The following is a 23,006-nucleotide window of genomic DNA, read 5'->3' as shown; positions in this document are numbered from 1 at the left end:
GTTAATGTTAATTGTGTTGAGCATTTTAATGGTGGTACTCTGATCGATCTTGATTAAAAGGCCTAGGAGAGAATGTATGTTATATATTTTATCTATGTTGTCATGTGTACCATCATCTACATTGTATAGGTCTCCCTAATGACAAGTAAGTGGTAGACTGGGGTTTCAAATTTAGATGGGTGGATACAAAAGTTCACTGACATTGAACAGTACAGAACGTGATGGGCTAGGGTGTGATTTGTTAGAGTTATTTTGTACCCAGTACTGAAGCTCACGACTGATGATGATCTTTTAAATATATATTTAGCTGCTTTGTTAGCAGGGAGACTTTTGCTAAGCATACCAAGACACATGGTGGATCGGCTTGTTTTACTTTACGACCAGAACTCCAATTTGAACATAGTTGAAAAGAACAAAGATATTGCCTGTCTTTTTTACTGCTGTCTTCCCAGCGTTTAAAAAACTGACCATAGCAATGGCTCAATGAATATTTGTTGAATACTGAGCACACATATAAAACCACAGCCATAAAACTGAGCACTATATCACATACCCAGATAGAGTGAAAATTGGACTGTGTGCTCATGGGAAATTGAATCTGTTTTCTCAACTCTTTCAATTTTGTGCACATGTGTGTGTGTATACAAGCATATGTAAACATTATGTCCTTTGGTGGGTTTAATGAAATTGTCATATATATAAAAGAACATTCAATGGTGAGAGTCACAGTAGTACAAACTGTAATAATATAAATTTAAATATGCTCTCAGCCATAATAGAATATGGTACAGAGAACCTACAAATGTTTCACACAAAAATGTATGTTTAGAGGACTAATTGTTTGAGAACATCATAAGAAGGTGATTAAATATTTAGGCATCTAGTATAATAGCTTTGTTTGAGAGACATTTAAATTATAATTCCTTATTTGTAGTCAGTATGTTTTCTATAAAATAATCTTTTCTTGTTCTCAATTTTTACATTTTTTAAATTTTTATCTTCTTTTACCGGCTAGATTTCACAGCTAAATGTTAACTCGAACAATTACATTTGAAATCTCATTCTATTCTTCATGATTTTAAGAGAATGTACTAAAACACTAAAATAGCTAACACAGAGAGGAGAAAGACTGTAGAATGAAAGAAAATATTTTGCGGGTATTTACCTAACAGTAATATTAGTACATAGGCTATTTAAACCACTCAAAAATTTAACACACAACTCATGAAATATAGAATCAATGGCTGGATAAAGCAAGTGAACAAATAGTTCTCAAGAGAAAAAGTTCAAATGGCTCATAAATATACAAAATGTTCAATTTTCTTTAGCATAAAAATGCTTATTGAACTGAATTAAATTTCATCTGACCCTATATCAGGATGGCCATCATCAAGAGGACAGATAGTCACAAGGGTATAGTAGACAAGGCCTAAGAACCCTTACACACTACTAGTGTGACTATATGTTAGTGCAGACACCAAGGAAATCAATATGGAAATTCCCCAAAAATCTAAAAATAGAGGTACTACATGTCCCAGCTGCATCAGATCTGCTTATAAACCCAAGTTAAAACAAATCAACACTGAACAGAGATTCCCACACACCATGTTTATTGAACTATTATTGAGCTATTTTATTATTGTTGAGCTATGTTTATTATTAACTATTCACAGCAGTTATAGAATCAGAATTTGTGTCCATCAGAAACGAATGGATGACAAAAGGGACAATTTTGTAATTAGCCTCAAAGAAGTATGAGATCATAGTACATGCAAGAAAATAGATGGACAGCACTTGGGAGGCAGAGGCAGGCGGATCTCTGTGAGTTCAAGACCAGCCTGGTCTACAAGAGCTAGTTCCAGGACAGGCTCCAAAACCACAGAGAAACCCTGTCTCGAAAAACAAAAAACAAAAACAAACAAACAAACAAAAAAAAGAAAATAGATGGAAATGTAAATAATCATGGTAAGAAAAATTAGGTAGGCCAAGAAAGACAACAATAGCATGCCATATGCAGAACTTGGCCATTGTATAGTATGTGTGTGTGTCCTAATTAGCGTTTATCATCAACTTGAAAGATCCTAAAATGTCCCATAATAAAGAGTCTCAATTGAGTAGTTATCTTTAGCGTGTAGGTCTGTGATGGGTTATCTTTATTGTTTAAATTACAGTAGGACTTCTCAGCCCACTGTGACTGTTGGCTTTATAAGAAAGCTGCTTAGCATGAGATAGAAGACTGAGAAGAAGATATAAGGCAGCATCAGTGTTCCTCCGTGGTTCCTGCCTTTAGGTTGCTGCCTTGATGTCTTGTCCTGACTTCCCTTAGTGATAGACTGAGACCTAGGAGTGCAAGTTGAAGAATTCACTGTTTATTCTTTCTTTTTTTTTTTTTGTGGTTTGTCGAGACAGGGTTTCTCTGTGGTTTTGGAGCCTGTCCTGGAACTAGCTCTTGTAGACCAGGCTGGTCTCGAACTCACAGAGATCCGCCTGCCTCTGCCTCCCGAGTGCTGGGATTAAAGGCATGTGCCACCATCGCCCGGCTTCACTGTTTATTCTTCAAGATGTTTATGGTTATTGTATTTGTCATACCAACAGCGATTAGACTAGAACAACACATGTGCATTTTCTAAGGATGAAGGAGAGGCCAAATGGGTAGGAGAAAGGGACCAGAGGGAGAGGGGAGACAAGAGAGGGTAATGAGCAATATGACTATCAGCTAGGTGCTGTGATAGATGTGTGTAGAAATGTCATAATGAAACTGCTTATTTTCCCTGATAATCAAAATTAATAATATTAATTAAAATTACATTTGATGCTATATATTGTGAGCATCCTTATTAGATTCCCACCATTAACTGTGTGGTCATCATACTAATACTCCTCAGTTTTAAATTCTCTCTTAATGAAGGCAATGGCCTATGCTGTGCAAACTGAGCAATCCCTTTACATAACTTTTTCATTTCATTTATTTATTTATTTTAACATGGTGGTAAGATGTATAGTTAGCCAGAGTTTTACAGAGTTGCAAGAAGGGTTTTCTTGCTGTGGTAGTGGATTGGATTATCCAGTGCCTCATTCCTGCCAAAGAGACTGCTGTTTGAGCACCTCTCTCAATGAGTTATAGACTTTCCAGCGCCAGAGTCCTAAAGCACGAGTGCCTTCTCTGCTATCAACTTTTCATGTACAATTCCTATAGCCCGAACCAATTCATTACGACTAGGCTATTGTACATGGTTGTCAGGAATGGTTATCCCACCAGCTACCCCTGAAACCTCTCCTCTCCCTAAAAATTATTTTCCCCCAGAAGGATTATGAGGAGGTCATGGGGTTAAATTATAGCCATTTTTTTTCTGACAGGACATCACAGTCTCTGTCACCAACCTCTAGAAGGTCTGATTCCCAGCTGGAGTGAACATGGGGTAGTGGGGATCTTTCCTTCAACTTTACATACATAGCACCATGTCCAACACAAAGAGTAGAGACGGTTTTCATGCTTGATATATTCCTTAGTATTTCCCTTCCCTTTCTTGTATGGACCTGGTCTGGTCATGTTACCCTAGGTCAGTTTTCTTCCATACTTATTTTGCCAAAACTTTGTAGTATAAAGATAACTATGAATGGACACTGACTTTAGAGTTTTTTCTGTAGTAATTGAAATGGTATGTTTTATACAAGTTGTTAACGTGATGATGCACATTAATTTTGATGTGAACATCTCATTCCTGGAGTAATTTCAGTGTAGCCCTGGGCTTTATGTGCCTTTGGTTCAGCAATGTTATTTTAGAACATTATGTCTATGTACAAACAGACTGAGCCACAATTTTCTCTTTTGTTTGTCCCTGGCTTACATTGGTCTCAAGCACATATAAACCTCAAGAAATCCACTGAGTAGACCACAATCTAGCATCTAGATTGCTTTCCTTTCTGATCTTCCTTCTCATCCTCAGGCAGCTCCAATGAAACCTCTTGCTGTTCTTTCTACTTTTGCCTTAGGCTTTTAGTATTCTTTTGCTGTGTTCTAACAAAGATGTTTTTTTTTCCCCTCTTCCCCATGTAGGTATCCAAACTAACTTTCTCAAGCATCAGCTAAAGGGCCTTACTATACAACAGCTAAAAATATATCTAGTAGGAATGTATTCGAGCTGGCTGTTGAATTACGTGTTATCAGAGAAACTCGATTCGTTCATAACTTAAAGTTAATCCAAAGTTTTTACAGTTCAGCCTTTCTTTAAAAACACTCTTCAATGTATTTTACCATTTCTTTCACTGTGTTCATTTTCCTGCTAATCAGTCAAGTAGTCAACAAGCTTAGGTTCAGTGAGTGTCCAGTTGAGGCTGAATGATTTCCTTTTGACCTGATGATTTCCATGTCCATCTCAAGTTGTCTTGGTTCATGAGATCTTGCTTATCACCAAAGCCACCACTTTTCAAAAGTCTCTGGTGATGAACGAAGGTAAAATACAGTTAAAAAAGCATTTTAAGATGTTAAACGCTAGCATTTCTTTAAGTAACCCAGCAAGCTTTGCCACTTAATGATAGTTTATCTCGTGGACACTGACATATGAATTTGGAACATAAATGGCAGGATGAGATTCATATGGTTAATGTGGGAAATTGAGCAGAGCACTGCCCCTCTGTGCTGGCAACAATGTCAACTTATCCTTCCAACCTGGGCACATATTATTCTTCTATTTCCAGGCTGCTGTGTATCTTCCATGTTTTCGTGCCTGGCTGCAGGCTACCCCTACAGTCATGAGTTCTAAACCACCTGATTTATTTGCAGGCTCTTCTTCCCTTCTTTCAAAATCACTAAGTGTTTCCAGGTTTTTGAAAACAACCCACAACAGAAACACTTCCTTGCTCTATTTCATCATCCCTAAGAAATATTACTTTTTTCCTGTATGTTCCCTGAATCATTTATTTTATTTTATTTTTTTTTGAAATTCGATCTTACCGTTGGGGAATTCACTCTGTTAGTTGGGGATACAAAGTTAATCACATATCCTTTTAATATTTTAATTAAATAGTTTCAGTCATCCAATAAATTTTCTAACAATATTCTCTTACACCTAGGATCCACATTCTAGAAAAAGTCTGTGAAAGAAATAAGTGCTAATAACCATTAACACTTACATAGTACTTAAAATATGCATTTTACATATATTTCATCATTGCTGTAATTCTGTTATATATTATTCCAACATGTGTATTGTACAGTGGGAAATTTTGTTGCCCAGAGGTTAGAGAGCTTGTTTAAGATCATCCAACTCTTCTTTGTGTCTCAAATGTATTCTTTTCAGCCACATTCACAGAAAGCTACAGATGAAAGAGGAAGAAAGTAATTTTGTGAGCAATTCTATACACCAGGGTAGCACCAGCAGGTTTGAGGGTCAGGTGACGTAGTGGGACAGAGTCTGAGACAAAGAGGCTCTTTTCTCACTTCTGAGAGGTCTCATCTGGCTTCAGTACAGAGAGGGTTCATAGGAAGACAGTGTCCCCCACACCCTAAGGGTGTTCTCCCTGGCAGCAGTGGGAGCCCATGTCCCTGGTACATTTCCCTCTCTTCTTGCATCAGCTGTGTGGGCACAGAAAACATTTTGTGCTTGGAGAATACTGCTGAGGAAGATTTTAAGTGTTATGTACATATCACCAGGAGATTCTGTACAGATGTCAAAAAGGACCTTGGAAAGCCATGGGTAAGCTGTCAGAAGTCCTCCTCTGTCAGGCACTGGGTAAGAGGCACTGAAGGCGGCATTGTTATCTTTGCTGAGCTGCCAGCACTAACAATTTAGCTCTGTGGGTGATCTTCCCTAGGGCCCACAATTCCCTTTGAAGATCGCCTTTGCTATTTCTACCTTGGAAGTTTAAGGAACCGGAAGTCAGATAAATAGCTTACTGGAGTTCAGGTTTCCTAGAAGTCGCAGAATCGGAGTCCAAATCCGGCCGTCTACTTCTGAGTCTGATATTCTTGTTTGCTCCACTGTTGAATGCTGCCTTCTCAGGCTCATTTCTTTCCAGACACTTCTGTGTCTTCCGTTTGACCCCAGCAGGCAAGGCATTCCTTTCTTCATACTTAGCATTTCTCATGACCTAAAAATTAGAATCCATTGATCCTCCCATAAAATGCATTCCCCAGGGGATGTTTTTCCTCATTCACCGTCAATCAGCTTCAGTCGGCCCTCCAATCTGGAGATTATCCTTGTGGGTTTGTTTTTTTCTTTAGAAAGTGTGGGTTTCTGATGTAGTTATCACTTTTAACACGAGGGTAAGTGTCTGTGCATGGCCCAGCTGTTCAGCTCTCATGTGGTACACAGATGGCAGCTACCCCCCTTTCCCACAGTCCACCTCACAGAAGTGGGTTTTTTTTTCCAAATGTTCACAACAAGGCAAGTTTCCCAAGGCATTATGTCGTTCATAAATCTTAGCATTTTCCTGCTTAAGAGATTCTTCGAGCTTTTACTTTTAATTGAAAAATTAAAGGGAAATACAGAAATTGTATCTCAAAAGCAGAAAGGAAGAGGGGGTGGCTCTGGAAGACTGGAGAAATATAGTCCCATGGGGGATTTCACCCTGAACTGGTCTCAGTTCTTATCAGTCCTGATAGCCCTGGAAGTTTAATTTTTCTCATAGGTAATGTGCTCCTACACTCCATACAATTGTTAAAAACTTCCAAAGAAACCCCAGATCATTTCTTTCTAAAGGAGAGTGGAATACCAACACTGACAGTCAGGGTTAGCTGTCATCTCATCTTGAACCTAGCTTGGGGATTTACATTATTTGTATGTCAGGGAAGCATGTTTTGTTCATTTGGACACCTCGGCTGCCATATGACTGCTCCCTGGGGTGGGTTAGTTCAATCATAAGAGCTTCTATTTTTCTTTTGGCTTCACTGAATTGCTTAGTTTAAGCAAGAAAGTTGGGGGTGGCATCTTCTTGTCTTGTACCAAATTTAAAAAGATAAGACCCCCTCGGGGTAAGTAAGAATTTATGCTGCAGCATTGAAATTTTATTGTATTATTCATGTGTCATCAGATTATGTATATATAATATATATGTTATGTACATGTAAACTTTATAGATATATATGTAAATATACATACATACTATATATATGAAAAGATTATGTGTATGGAGATGACTGTGGAGGCAGAAAGCAAAGCTTTTTCACTGAGCCATCTCCTTATAGTAATGCAAAATTTTGTGAGCTGCCTAAAGAAACATGAAGCATATTAGGGCAAGAATATTTCCCCATAATATTTTAATTTCAATAAATTTCAGAAATTCAGAAATGGACTCATTCCTTTCTAAGCTCTTTCATTTATTTATTCATAGTTTTACATACTTTTTATTTGATCCAATGTGCAAAGTGAAGGATCAGTTCGAAAGATATGTGCTGGGCTTTATACTCAAATTCTAGTAGGCTTTCTTTTTGAATAATGTTTCCTTCCTTTAGCAATCATGAGTAAACTATTGGCCCTTCACCTTGTGGATTTTTAAAGGAAGTTCAGAATGGACAACAATGAAAAGTGAGGGATTTTTAAACACACTGTAAACTGTTTAGAGGTTTTTTATCTGAATCTATCTATACTGTATATCTCTTTTTCTGACCACACGAGTTAATTTGCTAAGTGATAGACCAGGAGTAAAGCCATGACTTTGACGGCTGGATCCATCCTATTGTTTAGCTTTCTGAGAGTCTTGCTTCAAGGCGGAAGTACTGGCAGGAGCCATGTTTATTGCCACAATTCTATGGAGTTTCAGGGTCCCTGCTGCCACCAAAAAGCATATTGTCAGCTATTCATAAACTCCATTTAAGTGTTTGGTGGCAGGGTCTCTTAAAAGAGCTGCAAGGTTTTTACAGCTGAAGCTGAGTCAGGAAGCCTCTCTTAAATGAGACGCAATTGCTTCTAGCAAACACATCTCACCTGAGAAAATGCTGCTACCAAGAAACTGTGCTTAACTTTGTTTTTTGTGTCTAGAATTACTTCCCAAACTCTCTCAGCTTTTATGGGGATGTAGATGCCCACATAGGACCATTTGTTGACTTATGTTTCTGTCATGCCCATTCCACAGCCATTCAGTACCAAAGAAACACACAGAGGTCTACATTAATTATAAGTGGTTGGCCTATTAGCTCAGGCCTTTTATTAACTAATTATTACATCTTAAATTAATCCATAATTCTTATCTGTGTTAGCCACATGGCTTGGCATCTTATGTCAGTGAGACATTCTTATCTTGCTTTATCTGTATCTCGGTGATGACTGCAGACTGAGCTTTTCCTCTTCCCAGAATTCTCCTGTTCTGGTCACCCCACCTACACTTTCTGCCTTACTACTGGCTGATCAGCATTTTATTAAACCAATACAAGTGAAAAATCTTTACAGGGTACAAGACCATTGTCCCACAGCAGGTTGCAACAGTGCTGGGCTGTGGTGTCTTATCAAAGTGGCTGTTGCTTCTCTAACAACCAAGTCACAGCAACATGTCTGGTGTCAGGGAGGCCACTGACTGTGAAAAACTGTAGCAAAATGTTAAGACATATAAAGAGTAAAAATTTGCTGAAAAATATTTTCATATATGCCTTAGAATCTGAGAGCTTGTGTCCAAAGATGAGCCCTAGAAACATGACTATCCACCATACATTTCACCCTCATCCCCAGACGGCCAAGCTGTATATTTCTAGGTTCAGTTCAGATACTACTTCTTCCCCAAATTCTTCTCTCATCTACCCTACTCTCCTTAAAGTCTGGGTTGAATACTAGTGCCGTTTTAATGATTTTTCCCCTTGAAGCAAATGTCCTACATTCATCAGAGTGAACAGAATTTATGTCTTAAAAGCCTCTACGCAGTCACAAAGTTCCCACAAAGAAGCTCTTCATTATGAAGTTTGTCTCTGGGGATTTTTTCCCAGCACGGATGATGGAACAAGGGTCCTGTACATGCTAAGCAGGTGCTATGCCACTCAATTATATCTTAACAAATAGCTAGTGTAATACACAGGAAGGAGCTCTACCCTTAAACTATATCTTCACAAAGTTAGTGTGATACACACACAGGAAGGAGCAATGACAGAGCCACCTGACAGTCACCGAGCATTTGCTATGTCCCTGTCAATCTGAAAGGAATCCTTTAGTCCTCTGAAACGTAAGAAAGCACTGCTATTTCCTTTCACAAGTTTGACCCAAGCCTTCAAACAAGTGAATAATTAGTAAATACTCAAGCCCTGACAATTCAACTTTGAAGCTGGTGTTTTTAAAAGAAAGGCTCTACGTGAGAAAGAAGAGAAGAAAAATATTAATTTACCAAACAGTGGTGAGGATTCCAAAGCACACTTAGATTATGTGTTTCAGCCTCATATTATGAGAGTATTTAAAGAATCAAAGCCCCACTTAGATATGTTCTAACCTTCTCTAAACATCACAAAACACCCACGTGGGGTGTTCTAACCCTCTTTAGCCCATTACAAAGACACCATCCATAGTTTCTCTCAAAAGTCATCTGGTCAGTTTTACCTGAATTGGCAGGGCAGAATACACATCCAGGAATATTGTGACCCAAATCCCTATTATTAGTTGTAAGGTTACAGCCCTCAATTCCTACATGGCATATTCTAAATGTCATATGTGCCTCAGTTCTGTCATGTTGCCCTGCTGCTTTGTTGACCAGGTGCTGCTGTCTTCTGGGGAAAAGAACAGTCAAAACTGTCTTCCATATTCTTGGACTTTCATTTCCCCTTCAGTCTCCCTTTTCCAAGGTTGAGTAAATCCTTTTCTATCTCTCTACTTCAGTCACTTGTTTTAATACATGAAAACATTTCTTGTTCCTCTTAGTTGCCCCTCCAGGTTAGATGCATTGTTGATCGAATACTTGGCTTTCCATTGGAAACCTGCAACTGGAAGATGGCACAGGCAGAGTCAGTGACTTCATTGGCATGTACACGATATGAAACCAACACAATGGAGCAGAGGGAAGAGGGAATGTAGCTGTCAGCTGGAACTTTAGTGATGTTCTTATAACCTCGGGAGCCACCGAGCACAAATGAACCTTGTCTAGTTTTGGCAATGGTTTAAGGATGCATGCAATCCTCTGGCTTTTCTGCCCTGCGCCATGTTTTGGAGGAGCAACCATGGACATGTTCTCTTAACATTTGTGTGTCTGTGTCTCCATGCTGCCTGTCTTAGAACACATCCCTCCAATTTAAATGTGCATGCAAATTATCAGGAGACGTTAGCAAACAGATCCTCTGTTAGTTTGGGGAGATGGCCAGAGGATTCATTTATGAGTGTCTTGTCAGGTGGTGGTAATGCAGCGGTCTCTGATTAGAGAACATGCATAATGAAGTCTCAGTTAAACCAGTGTGACCAGGACTAATGGTACTTCTTTAACTAACTGGTCAGTCACTGAAAAAGTACATGGTGTTGCTATCTTCATATAGAAAGAAAATAGTTCTTCACTATATTGTAGACCTATTTGATTTTTATTTCCACTGTAATACCACCCACATTCATGTTGCTGTTTTTACCCTTCTCAACTTGTGAGGTTGCTTGTGTTCTATTTGAGGGCAGCCTTGGCTGCACAGCAAATTTGAAATCATTATGAGCTATAAGAACCCCCCACCCTCTCTCACACAGACACACACAGATTGCATATATAAGCACACTTCTCATGTATCAAATATTCCAAAAGTTTCTTGTTGACTTACAATGTGAAATTTGAATAAATTTTTGAAATTAAAATATAGTTGCTTCACCTTTCCTTTTCCTCCTTCCAACATACTCTCACTTTGCCTTCTCTCTTAAATGTGTGGCCCTCTTCTTTTTTCTTAATTGTTGATACATATGTATTTATATATGAATACACATTCCTAAATATATAAACATAATTGCAATGACTCTGCTTAATGTCCAGATTTCCCTTTACTTTCCTGAGTGTGATACACCAGTGATTCTGAGGTAAAGTTTGCTAATTTGGTTAGAGTCTAAAGGCATTCCTCTCTACCTACTCTTTTGCCTTGAATGCTTCTACTCTTTTTTATATCTGATATCTCTCTTCTGACCTCATACCAATATCACTCCCTCAGACAACCCCATTTGACTTTCCAGATTATTGGGTTATGATGTGATAAGATATTTTAGTGTTCCCCATAGGGAGTATCATCATAGACATAATTATATAATTAAATGAGCAAATTAGGCTGTTATTTATGCTATTTTAATATACAAGGACAGGAATCCTCTCTGTCTCTTTATTTCTGAAGACAGTGTCACCAGGCCAATGTGTGGCACAATGCAAGTGGCAACTTAAGAAAAATATGATTTTTAAAAATAGAAAGGGATATAATATTCATCAACATTCTTCTGTTCAAAATAGGTGGTTTGTCAATTTTCAAATAGCCAGGCTATTACAAAACTCATATCTTTAAATACAGCCTGGCACCTTAGTCGTACTTGAAAAAGTAAGAGTCCTTCCAGTACGTGTATATTAATCCTATGTTACACTTTTTTTCCTCTGGAGTACATAAGATGATTAATAGAAAACTTAAATTATTTACATATAAAAACCGCAGCTGCTCATGAATCTGAAAGTGTTTTATACACTGCCACATCCAACCTCCTACCGCTTCATAAATTGTTTCCGGTGACACACTGCCTTTGTGTATGGTGAAATATTATATTTACTTAAGAATTCTGTGTCAAAAAGAAAGATGAATATTTGAGAGCATCCCAGGAACCTTTGTGATTTTATTATTTGTATCTTCTAAGGTGCCACTTCTTCATCTTTCTTCCCTTGATTAATTTCATGCCTATTCATTTGTGAAAATACGGCTGAAATGGTTTCTTGAAGCTCTGCCATCGCTCTGGGGCATAGCGGGAAGGAACTCCATGTGCCTGACAATGGTCCTGCAGTTTTCATGGCCTTTTGCTGTTTGGAGCACAGGTGCTCAGGCTTATGAGGGCTCTATGATCTCTTTGGAAAGCATTAATTGGTAATTATGTTTTGATTTTTCAGAATGGCTGGAGAATCACATTGGATTTTGAAAGGTCCCTGCATCTAGCAGAATCAAGCTAAGAATTTGTTGTAATCTTCCTATGGGTGTCACAGCAGACTTCAGGCTAGGAGAAGGCCAGTGAGCAGCACTCTGAGGCCCTGACAACCAGATCCCAGCAACATGAACAGAATTAAGTGTGAGCACTTTGTACAAGAAAAGTTTGAGAATTTTATTTCCCTATCAGTTTATTGTCAAGACCAAGCATAGGTTCCCTAGATCCAAACTCCCTGCCACTTAGAAACACCATCTATGTTCCATCTCTTTGCCAATGAGAAGCATGAACAAGACTAAGGGAGAATGCCCATTCTATGTATTATAACATGTTCAGAAAATAGGAGTGCCATCTTGTTTCTGACTTGAATCATCTTTGTTTTTGTCTTGTTTTCATTTTTCTGTTCAAAATACAGTGGTTTGAATGAAAAAAAATCCCTGCATCTATTCCTGTTGTGTATAGTCAACAGGAAGATAATTGAAATGGATGAATGGAAGTGACGTTGTTGGTGGCATCATGTGTTTATCTCTGAGCCTCTTGACTCCAGTCTGATCACAAAAGGTCAGAGACAATGTCCTCAGTTCCCAGAGGCACACACATTCAGTTACTCCAAGGTGGTAATTCAGTTTTATTTTGAGCCCTGGGGTAAATGGGGAGAATTATTCTCCTCAGATCCTCTGTGGGCTCTAGGCCAGTGGCAGCTGTCAGCTCAGCAGGGTTTTAGTATGCCCTTCAACGAAGACTGACTCTAAGCCTTTGCCAAGGGTGAATGAAAGCCCTGTGCTTATGGGAAAACACTTTAGTTGTCCGTTCCCTTTGGTTTGCTGCTGCTTTCCAGGCCAAGTCTCACTAAGGGGATGTCCGGGACAGGCTGCTCTGTCATCAGTGTTCATGGAAATACCCATCTTATCAGCGCAGCTCTAGGGAGGCCTTTGGTTCTGAGCTGAGATGCTCTGTCACTGAAGGGACCTGACTCTGCAGCATGATACGGTTTCTCTGAACCACACTTTCCTCCCATTCTTACCTTCTCACATGTGCATCTTGAGCGCACACTGTTTGCAACAGCTTCATGCCATGGCTATAAAAAGTGTTCTTATTCTTGCTCTTTTTGTTGTTGTTGTTCTTTCAAATCTTGGGTTAGCTTTTGCCTTCCATTCATATTAATAATTTGAGTGAACATACTACCATTGGTGTAGTTTATAAGTCACAGAAAAAGCAGTAAGGTAAAGAATCTATGAGTGCCATGGTTTGCATATAAAGACAACATCAACAGCTCATGTGTTAAATGTTTGGGCCACCACATAACAGTGTTATAAAGAGGTGGCTGGATTTTGACAATTTTCACCTCAGCAATCAATTAATCAACTTATATAAGCTCATAGGTAAACAGGCTATTAGATGGAGAGCTCTGATTTGGGGTAAGCCACTGATGCCATGCCCTTGAATGGTTTGTCTTGCTCTGCTCCCTTTGCTGTCTGTCTCTCTGATTTGGGGTCAACCTGAGACAGTCATCTCCTGGGTCTCAAGATTCCATTACCATAATGTTCTGTCTTACCCCAGGCCCATGACAGTGGAACCAGTGGATGGTGGAATGAAAGATCTGAAACCATGATCTGGAATAAGCTGTTTCTACATTAAGATGGCTTTGTCAGCTTTTTGTTACAGTGACAGAAGTGACCAGCACAGTGAGTGTCAAGAGGCTCACCCTGTACAGGCCCTACGGAGTTTTATTTTTGTGTCATTTCACGTATTCTATTCTGATTTTTCTTTTCTTTCTACATCAGAGACCACAGTTACATCTCTGAAAGACCTCTTACCCATGTGGGGTTGTTTTTGGAGACAAGGAAGGTTTAAAAACATTCACATGGAAAAACTTCAGGCCTTAATTTGAGTTCTCTTCTCTTAGGTTGAATTTCTTATCTTCCTATATTTCATTCATTATGTTTCTCTGTAAAGATTTTTAGATTTCTTTTCATTGATTTATAGGACTATTCTGAGTCATGCCATGTTTTACAAGCAGGACTAGGTACAGGAACAATGATAAAAATAAGCCACTATTTCCTCCTGGGTTTCACTCAGGTGAGAAGAGCCCACAATAGGCAAAGTGACAATCAGAAAGGTAAAGGCACTGACATATGCTACCGGTGAGTGGTTCTCTTCTATCTGTAGTAGACGTGATTTTTCCTATTCTAGAAACTCTTCATAGAATTAAGTTTAAGCTGGAGTCTGGATAAAAGGACTAATTCAAACCTGTGAAGAAAGATGTTTCAGGCAGAGGAAAAGGGAAAGAAAAGAACATGAAAGGACACATATTTGGAAACTACCAGCAGTCAAGGGTAGCTGTGGGATATCAGAGAATGTCTAGACAGAGTTTAGAGTGAACCAGGCCATGTAGATGTAAGTTTCTGTTCCTCCTTGTCCCACAGCCATTTAGTCCCAAAGAAACACACAGAGGCTTATATTAATTACAAACTGTTTGGCCCATTTCTCAGGCTTATTACTAACTAACTCTTACATTTTAAATTCACACATAATTCTTATCTATGTTTAGCCATGTGGCTTGGTACCTTTTCTCAGTAAGGCATTCTCATCTTGCTTCCTCTTCATCTGGCTAGTGAGTGACTCTCTGTATTTCCTCTTCCCAGAATTTTCTTAGTCTGGTTTCTTCACTTATACTTCCTGCCTGATTTCTAACCAATCAGTGTCTTATTAAATCAATATGAGTGACAAACCCCTTTTTTTTAATGGATGCATCTAGGTGATGACATAAGGAACTCACCTGATTGGTGATTTGTGAATAGACACACTGGCCTTAGACCTGAGATAAGAACTGACAGAGTAACTTAGAACCATCAGGTTCTTCATTTTCAAGAGTATATCACATGTTAAATTTATACTGTGTAGTACAGTCTAACATGGAGAATGTTTCTAGTGGATACATTGACACATGGTGTAGCAAACATTCTTGTCAGACTGTCTTTGGGCAGCCAGAGGGCAAATTATGACAGGGAGACTTCTTGTTAATTATGAAAGCTTGGCCTTTAGCTTAAGTTTGTTTCCACCTAGCTCTTAAAACAAATTTGCCTGTTTTTTTTTTTATTAATCCACATTTTGTCACATGGCTTTTACCTCTCTCACATTCTGTATGTCCGACTTACTCCACATCTCGCTGGCATCTCTCCTCTTCTCTTCTCCCCAGAGTTCCCCTGTCTTCCAAGAAATTCTTCCTCTTTCTGCCTCCTTAGATATTGGTCTTTCAGTTCTTTATTAAACCAACCAGAAGGCACCTAGGCAGAGACATCTTCACACAGTGAAGTGTAAACAAGTACTCCACAACATCGTGTCACTCATTTAATAACACATTCAAGACCTGTTTATCTAGGTCAGTCAAACAACTACAAATTTCTGGGCAGACGGGACTGAACCAGATTTACTGAAAAAATAGTCTAAAACAGCCCCAGGAAACTCCTTTTAGCTTCTCTCTCCATGGATGCCTATCAGGCTTGGACATTGTACAATATTCCACATCTGCTAGTATTTTACTCTTTTTCTCATTCTTAATATGTTTTCATCACCCTCCCCTGTTCCATGTTAAAATGTGATCATTTGACTCCTAAATCTTCCCCCGGCTTGGTTTCTCTGTGAGGCTGACCATTAAGCTATAAACATCTAATACTTTAGAAACTTTAAATACTAGTGAGATTTCTGTAAAATTCCAACAAAGCACTTTAAAACCTATTTCAAACGAATAGTTTAATTTGTTTCCTTAGGCTTTTTAAGTAGTAGGTTGAGCCAAAGGTAAAGTAATATCTTATTATTATCTGCATTATTGTGCTATGGAGCATGTGGCTCAGTGGTGCAGAACTGGGAAGAGACTCACGTAATGAAGCCAGGTGGTAGAAGAGCTGATGTTCAGTGCGTTCATATGCAGAACACATCAAACGAGTGAGCTGTTCACAGACATCCATTACATCGTCAATGCTGGGCATAATCATTGTGCTTCTGGCAAGAGACCAAAGTGGACAACAGCCATTTCAGTACAGTTAACATTAAGGGATTACTGCCTTAATTTTAGACCATAATCACTTGTAATTGGAAAACTTTTAGTTCTATATGTCTTGTTCTTTTCTGCTGTCTGCTAAATATTTGTACTTTTCTTATTTGAGAGGTTGCTACGTGAACTAGTATTTAGAAGTCAATAAAACTATACTATATATTGCCAGGTAACTGTTGAATAAATAGGATGTTCAGCGTATATAAAATCTGGTACCTAAAAAATGCATAAAAGATACCATTGTTAAAAGTATGTAAAATCCAAGACTCTTTTCTCATATGTAATAGATTTAAATAAATTAACATGTATTTCATATACTCGATGGAAACTGTGATAATAATGTATATATGTATATATATACGTATATATATACATATATACAAACCACACACACACAAGGAAATACTGGTGATATTTTTATGACATTTCTTAACCCCGAATTTCTATTTTTGACATTCTACCTGAATATATCATTGATGATGTGTCTTCAACAGCAATGTTTCATGTACTTTGCTGAGACCACATAGATCACTTGCAGAAAGATCACAAAACATGAGAGGTTTTTGACTAACAAAACATTTGCTTTTCAAAATAAATCCAAAAAATAGCTAATGAACCTAGATGGATTTGCGTAGCTATGTAATTTTAACTTGAAACACCAATTCAGTGCACCTTATTTTCTTTAGCATTAAAACCAAAGCTCTCTTGAAGCAGCAGGTACACAGTGCTTGGCACAGGAGGCCGCGGGTTAAGAACTGTACTAACAGTCACAGCTCTGGGTATTTTTCATTCTATTTAGTTTTATTATTATATATATAGGAGCTTTCCCGGCATATATGCTTGTGTACCAACTGCAGGCCTGGTGCCTACAGAGGCCAGAAGAAACAGTCAGATGCCCTGGGACTGGAGTCACAGGGGGTGTGAGCCCCACTGTGGTGCTGAAAACAGAACCCGCATCCTCTGGAAGAGCAGCCGGTGTTCTTAACCACCAAGCAATCTCTTCAGCCCAGCTCCCTCAAGGTTGATAATAAAATCTGAATTATTAGCAAAAAATAAGTATTTACCCTCTATTTCCCATATGAATTTGATCTTAAAATATCCAAATGGCATGTCTTTCTTTGTTGATAACTCAATCTAATACATCAATAAATGGGTTTTGAAAATAATATAAAAATATTCATTTTGCTGTTTTGTCAATAAGTTTATTATCTTTATGAAAGAAAATCTTCATAAAAATTCCTTTTCCTCTTAGCAGGTTGCTCCTGGGTTCTGAGGAAGGCTGCCTCCTTTTGAAATCAGTGACCCGACTTCTCTTCTTAGCACGTAACATTTGGTACTGCTCCACCTCTTCATATTAACTTCCGTCTTGGGCTTCTTCTCATGAACTGGATTCCCAAGGATAACAACATAGTCTTCTTATCCGTCTTCTCCATTCCCCAAGTTCTCTTGTTCATTATGCACCGAGAGACCTGCTTCTTACAGTCATCTCCGTCATCGTCTGTAAGGTAGGACATGTGGTTTGCAACCTTCTGACCCACGCTGTGCTTCTGATGGTCTTCTGCACTAAGGTCCTTGTGTCAGAATTGTGACCAGGGAACCATTTGGTCCTGTGAGGGATAGATGAGGCTCCACCCACAGATTCCTTCCAGGCCCCAAACCTTTATTACCAGTTGTGGTTTGGGCAATACCTGCATTCAAACTCTGCCCAGCAGCAAACCAGTATCAGACCAGATGCTGCAGCAGTATCTCTCAGGCTGAATTTGAGAGTGTATTCTGGTAGTTCGTGTGGTATAAGAAACCTGGCAGACTGTATCTCTGTTCGTTAAATGACCTATCATTCTGTATATGGGTTATATTGTTTTTATTTTTGTCCTAGGTCATCACTTGTTGGTTGATTTAATATTCAGTTTTACCTTCTCATCATCTCCTGAACTTCACTTGGGATCTCTTACCAGAGTCCTTATTGCTGACAACTTTTTAACTTGATCCTGCAGAATAGAGACCAGCAGCACTCATGCCAAGGTGTCCAGGAGGCCCTTCCATTGAACAGTATGCAGAAAATCAGGCAGAGTACGATTTCAAGCATCTTCCTAGGTCTTAGTTATGTATAAAATTCAAATAAGAGAGGTGAAAGGACATATTTAATGTCATTCAGGAAGTGAGTGGCTTCTCACACTTTAGTCACAAATGCATTGAATCCAGTTTCCTCTTTCGATCTTATGTCTATTTTAAAGACACCAAATGACTTTCTTTTTGGTGCTTGCTCTGTGACACCAGAACTGTAAGAGCCCTTGAGATTCTACTGGGTAATGGGACCATTAGCTGTAAATCTTGATTGCCTGTGTGTGAACTTCGCTGTGGGATAAAGCTGGAATTGCAGCGCAGGCTCTGGGCCTTTTCTTCCAACTCCTTAGAGTAAGGTTACAGCCGTCCATGTTTTCAGTAGGTCCAGTGGTCAGACTCAAGACTGTCCAAGACACGGAAGCACATCTTTGTGTTTTGTTAATTAGTGTGTCTACAGGAGCAGTGCGTCTCTGACATGTTTTTCCCAGGCCTTTCTGGAGCTTTCTATGGCTTATTGCTCAGAAAGGAGGAAAACAAACAGAGACAGACCTTCTTTGTGTAAGGGTTCTCAGCCTGCCAAACTGGCGGGATGCAGAGGCAATTCCCTTCAAGTGTGCAGCCTAGCTGTGACTTCTGCACAGGGAAGTTGGGAAATATTTATTGTAGAATGGGGCCCTGGGAGATTATTCTTGGAAGGCACATGCTCTGTGAACCTTTGTGTGGTGACCTAAAAATGTCTTATGGCTAGAATTTTGCAACTGAGATGTGATTGCTTCCACTTAACTAACACACACACACACACACACACACACACACACACACACACTACAGAAAAACAGAAGAAAAGAAATCTTTGTATTTTGAAATTCAACCATATGGACTTGGTTTTTCTTGCTTAAGATAATTTCTATTTCGAGAGCAAGGAGCAAGGGAGGTGAGTAATTCAGAAAAACTTTTAAGATACTATATTGTATTCTTTAAGGTTTTGGGAACCACTGAAATTTAAAGTAGTAATATTTGTTTACTCATCAAACAGAGTACTTTTGGTACAGAAAAGTGCAAAATGAAAAGAAATACAAGCATTCAATATAAGGGGTTTGTAAAATTCATCATTATCAAAAGATAGAGTAAACCTTTGTTGTATATATCTAACTCAAATGTTCAATTTAAAATTTCCATCTTCCTTTACACTTAGTCATTCTTATAGCTTTTCTTGCCATTCTTTCCTTTCCTTAGGTTTGTGTCTTAAGTTAGTGACCCACATTAGCCTGGGAGTACTTGGTTACTGGATTAGGGCACACACAGCTATACTAATGGCAACTGTCAAGGTCCCCAGACACAACAAGCAAGGGGCAGCATCCCCAAGCACGATGTTGTCTGTTATGACTAGACTCAAGGGCAGTATACCTCCTGCAACTAATTCTTCTTGGTCATCTTGATTCACAGCTGGTCTACGGCTGACAAGATTTTAAGTCTTTCTCAGTGGGTGAATCGGAGTTACCTCTGGATTAGCACTGGCTTCTGCCATGTAGAGACCCTACATTCATCGTGGTCCAGCAAAGTCAGTCTGTTTTATAACTTTGCTGTAAAACAATCTTGTCAAACTCATAAGAAAAGCTCAGCTTAATTCACAGTTTCTTTGAAAGAACCCCGGGTCTTCTCAAAGGTTAAGTTTGGAGACCCCTCTGCCTATCCTCGAAATGACGGTAGTCACTATGTTCACCTATACCAGCTGATGACTTGGGGATGTGCCAGAAATGGTCTCTTTCAGGAAGCCTTAATGTGAAGCAGATATAGCTCTTCTCTACCTTACTGGAACGTTCTCACCTCTTCACTCAGAAAAGACATCAGAAGATACCCATTTCCCTCAGACTTCAATTTGTATCCTTCCCACAAGTTTCCTAGCATGGCCAGTTTTGAGGGTTCTTATATTTTCCCCAGATCATATCCCCTTCTTTGTACTCAGCTGTGCTGCACACCACGACCAACCACTGAGTTTACTTTCATTACCTAAAAGAGGAAAGAAATCTCTGCAGAATCGGTGCGTTCTGATATCACGAACATGGTCTGCTTTTCTCTCAGGGACCAAACTGCCATGTTCTTCTCTTCCTGATGTCTATGCTCCCTGGCCAAGCTAATGAATTCTCCAGGGAAACCGGAGTGTAACTTCATATTTAAGAAGGCAGAAAGGAGCACTTGACTAATGTTGAAGGCATCATCTTGTTTACATTTAAGATGCATGTCATGGTGGTTGGAGAGATGGCTCAACTGTTAAGAGAACTGACTGCTCTTTCAGAGGACCCAGGTTGAATTCCTAGCATCCACATGGGAGCTTATAATTGTCTGTAATTCCTCTTCCAAGGGACCAGACACCCCTATACAGACATACATGCAGGCCAAACACTAATGTACATAAAATACAATACAATACAAATTAATAAACTATTTTTTGAAAAAATGCCTGTCATTTCCACTTGCCTTTCGTCCAGAGACTAAAAACTCTTGCCCAAGTAAGTGAACAACATCAGACATACTTTGGGTGTCACCTCTGTGATCTACTGAGACCAGAAACCATCAACCACTTCTTGCAGTCACAATAAGCAGCCCAAGATACTTCCCTGGTAGAAGCTGCTTTTCCTTACAGAAGAGTCTTCGATCTAAGAAGGGAACCCGTGAAGGCTGAGAGTGCAGGAGGCAACCCCTCCCCCAGATCACCATCCCTCTCACAAGAGTGACTCTTTGTACACAGGAGGGTACCTGCCTTAGGCTCTTTTGTGAGGAGATGGATGAAGCAGAGAAAACAAGACAGGCTAAGAGTAGAAAATGGAAGCAGCATGCCTGGGGCAAGCTGCAGGGGTTTCCTCCTTGCTCTCAGAATAAGGAGGGAAGTTCTGGCTACCTAACAGTAGTGGCAGTTTGCAGAATAGAAGGCAGAGTGGAACATTGCTGAGGTCTGTAATCTTTTATTTCCCCGTCCCCTCTGATGAAACTCTACATACAATGTACAGCACATTAGGTGAGCATATAAAGGAAAGAATCCATGTGCTCACTGTTTGTCTTATTTTCCCATGTTGTATTTCTTGTCAGTTTCATTGCTTAAGAAATTTGATGGCTTAACTGATTCAGGGTTTTTTGTTTTGTTTTGTTTTCAGTGTGCAAGCATCAAGATACACAGAGGATCCTTCTTTTTCCCCTTATTCTTTCCTTTACTCACCCCTACCTTTTTCCTTCCCTTCCTTTCTCTTTTCTCCTTCCTTCTGTAATTGTGCATTCATATATGCTGTATGTATTAGAGAGAATGTGTATGGAAGTGTGTCTTAGTCGGTGTTCTATTGCTGTAAAGAGACACCGTGACCAAGGCAACTTTTATGAAGGAAAGCCTTTAATTAAAGCTTGCTTACAGTTTTACAGGTTTAGTCCATTATCATCGTGGTAGGGCACAGGGCAGCATGCAGGCAGCTGTCGTGCTAGAGAGGCAGTTGAGAGTTCTGCATCATTACCTACATGCAGCAGAAAGAGAATGAGACACCGAGTCTGCCTTGGGGTTTTGAAACCTCAAAGCCCAGTGACACATGTCCTCCAGCAAGGCCACACCTCCAAATCCTTCTCAAGCAGGACCACTCCCTGGTGACTAAGCATTCAAATATATGAAGGCCAGGGCCATTCTTATTCAAACTACTACAAGCTGTTTGTGTGGATGTGTGTGGGCCCCAGTGGATATATGGAGGTCTCTGAGATCAACTGTCAATAGCACATTCACAACTTTGACTTCGGAATCTGGGGATAAACTCAGTGGTCAGGCTTACCCAATACAAACTTATAGCCATAAAGCCATTGTGATGACTTTCTATTTCTTTGCTTACTCCTCCAAGCTTGGCCCCCACATCTAGAGGATGAGGGGGAGAAGACTTTCCTTCCACCCTCCAGTAGGTTGGAAAGAGACAAATGATGGCAGAGGTAGCAAAGAAGGGGTTAAACCACCCAAGAACTGTGGACAGAAAATGTACTGGGTCCTTCTTTTCAACTCCTGCCTCAAACAACTAAAATACTAGGATGATACTGAGGGCCGGCCGACTTAAACATGCTCAAGGTGTCTGGTATAGGAGCTTGAACTCTGGGTGCTCTAATTTCAGGACTGTGAGGTTCCTAACCCATGGGTCTGGTGTTTGCAGCTTAGAATCTGGGCTACCTAAATGTAGTGCCATTAATTTTAGACACTGAGCTCACAGGCTGAACATTCTGGGTTCTTTACCCAGGGCCCTTCAGAAACACGTCTATGGCTCCTGATTTTCAGCACCCCACCTTTTTCACTTAGGCACACCTGTGCAACCAAATCTCCCTCTTCTTCCAGGACCAGTGGGTTGTTGAGCTGAGAGTGCCAACTGCATGTGAAAAGAGAAGCCCTGGGGTTTGAAAATACCATGACCCCTTCAGCTTGCATTCCTAAGGAAAAGCTGGCATCACCCCAACGTTGAGAGCCCTTTTTGGGACCTTTGTAGAAGGAGGGCCCTTTGTGCTTGGATCATTGCATCACCACCATTTCTTCAGAATCTGGCCCATGGTGAATAGTTCCCCTGGTCCAGGCTAACATTTCAGTTCTTGGAATCTGATCTAACTTCCATGTTGCTTACTGTATGTTCCTTTTAGCCAGTTCCTGGGACACCCTCAGCGCTTTCCTCACTAGAACGCCTGCCAGCTGTTTACCATGTGTCCTAGACACATCTGTGTCGATACTCATCTCTTTATTTCTACACAAATGTCCTCGTTGGGACATCGTCATGGTCTGTCTAGTCTCTGGGTCTCCATTCCTTTAGCCCCTCCCTGTCTATTTGGGTCTGCCCACC

The 23,006-nt window shown here is 39.7% G+C and overlaps 1 long non-coding RNA gene across 1 annotated transcript in view; it reads left to right on the top strand.

Moving 5' to 3' along the window:
• Window positions 1-17,549: 17,549 nt before the first annotated feature.
• Window positions 17,550-23,006, top strand: part of LOC121437639 — a 111,245-nt gene continuing 105,788 nt past the window's right edge. Inside the window, exon 1 of the long non-coding RNA XR_005972990.1 lies at window positions 17,550-17,603. This is a non-coding gene — a long non-coding RNA (uncharacterized LOC121437639). The remainder of the gene's footprint in view (window positions 17,604-23,006) is intronic.

Source organism: Microtus oregoni, unplaced genomic scaffold (assembly GCF_018167655.1).
Source record: "Microtus oregoni isolate MIOR12 unplaced genomic scaffold, Mior012 000053F_ref0000044, whole genome shotgun sequence".
Taxonomy (NCBI): domain Eukaryota; kingdom Metazoa; phylum Chordata; class Mammalia; order Rodentia; family Cricetidae; genus Microtus; species Microtus oregoni.
Note: the sequence above shows the minus strand (reverse complement) of the source record. Positions and strands in the feature narration are given on the sequence as shown.